This window comes from Mobula hypostoma, chromosome 31 (genome assembly GCF_963921235.1).
Source record: "Mobula hypostoma chromosome 31, sMobHyp1.1, whole genome shotgun sequence".
In the NCBI taxonomy this organism is placed as follows: domain Eukaryota; kingdom Metazoa; phylum Chordata; class Chondrichthyes; order Myliobatiformes; family Myliobatidae; genus Mobula; species Mobula hypostoma.
In genome coordinates, this window is record NC_086127.1 from 3,196,249 (window position 1) to 3,198,225 (window position 1,977).

The 1,977-nt window shown below is 47.5% G+C and overlaps 1 non-coding gene across 1 annotated transcript; it reads right to left on the bottom strand.

The window, feature by feature from the left end:
* Positions 1 to 879: 879 nt before the first annotated feature.
* trnat-ugu (transfer RNA threonine (anticodon UGU)) lies at positions 880 to 952 on the bottom strand. The gene has a single exon. It is a non-coding gene; the product is annotated as a tRNA-Thr (tRNA).
* Positions 953 to 1,977: the final 1,025 nt, after the last annotated feature.

A 1,977-nucleotide genomic window follows, 5' to 3' on the forward strand; every position in this document is an offset into this window, starting at 1 on the left:
TACCGCCATTAGTGTGTCTGGCGATTAGCATCGCCCATCTCTGATTGACTCCATCATTCCATCACTGCACATAAATTACACACATATCTGTCCACCTATTCTGCACTTCATCTCTATTCTCGCCTATCATGTGTCTCTATCAGTACTCCCGGGCTATTTGTCACTCCACTAGTTCTACCTTGTTGCCTCTCACTCCATCGATAGACACCATAATGTATCACTCCATCAGGTCCTGTTCTGTTATACTACTTCTCAAACTTCGGCTAATGCCCCACCTCCCCCTCGTACCCCATTCGTTATTTCTTTATATACACGCATTCTTTTTCTGTCTCTCCTTTTTCTCCCTCTGGCCCTCTCACTATAGCCCTTACCCATCCTCTGGGCTCCCCCCCCCCACCCCCGCACCCCGTTTTCTTTCTCCCTGGACCTCCTGTCTCATGATCCTCTCATATCCCTTTCGCCAATCACCTGTCCAGCACTTGCTCCATCCCTCCCCCTCCTGTCTTCTCCTATCATTTCGGCTCTCCCCCTCCCCCTCCCACTTTCAAATCTCTTAACAGCTCTTTTTTCAGTTAGTCCTGAAGAAGGGTCTCGGTCTGAAACTTCGTAGACATGCTACCTGGCCTGCAGCGTTCACCGGCAACTGTTGTGTGTGTTGCTTGAATTTCCAGCATCTGCAGAATTCCTGTTGTTTGCGTTTAAATAATATACAAAGTTGACCTACACGGCTGCACGTCTTTGTAATGCTTGACGAAAACGGCGCAAACCCACACACTAACGGGGAAAATATACAGACGCCCTGCAGATGACGCTGGAACTGAACTGCGATCTCGGACACGACAAGCTGTAATAGCGAAATGATAAGCCCGGAAAATATTGAGGTCCCAGTGAGATTCGAACTCACGGCCCCTGGTTTACAAGACCAGTGCTCTAACCCCTGAGCTATGGAGCCTCATTCTCCCCTCCCCCCATCAGAATGGATGATCAGCCCGCGAAGCCTTCCTTCATTACATAACTTGTTTAAAAGTTCTAATGCAATTTTAGTTAATTAATTATTGCACTATATTGATGCGCAAGACAAGTTTCATAACAAATCCCAGTCACATTACACCTCATACATATTCTGATGTATCAGCAGTACTACGCCACAGCTTGGCACTACAGGAGTGCTATCCTCGGTATCTCACTGTAGAACACTAACTCGCAGTGAGTCACTCCAGTTGCAAATATCCTTCAGTGCCCGCTCAATCAGTACAGCACGGTACCACCCTATTGGTGCTTCCACACTGTGTATCACAGCATTCGTCCCCCTAAACATGTCCTTCCGTTCGAAACAACTATCCTTACTCCAAATCGTATAACTCCATTAGCAAGACAACTCATTGTGTCTCGCCATCACTACCTCCACTCACTGTATTTCTTATTGTTATTGCTCTTCAGTGTGTTTCGATGTACTTGTGACAAATGTAGGTAATGTGTTTATCTTTATCTCACAATATAAATGCGCTAAGGACGACGCCACGGCGTATCATGTCAACAATTTTAAACTTAAATGTTAAATAGTAGTAGCAGTAGCAGTGGCAGGAGGAGGAGGAGGAGGAGGCAGCCGTCAATCCCAGGGGATTAAAGGTTTGCGCCGCTGATGGTCTGTTGCATCTCCAGGGCAGGAAGATTTGAAGAATCGGCTGTTGCCCATGCGAGTTACCACTCTCCAAGTCACTGATGTAATCCAAGGGAAGGGCAAACGCCGATACAGTAGTGTCGTCACAGCGGTTGTCAGAGTTAAATTGCAGACAACGTCAAACTGCCTTAGGAACACCGGCTCCGGATTCCTTCCTAGGGATTTGCTCCCGAACCCTTTCCTATGGGTGGGTACGACCGCAGGCGTGCGGAAGTATAAAATCAGAGTTTTCTTTCTCCCAGATAGGCTGCTGTCCAACACTGGCGAGCCCCAACGGTGCGAAGCAATTAGGTTTG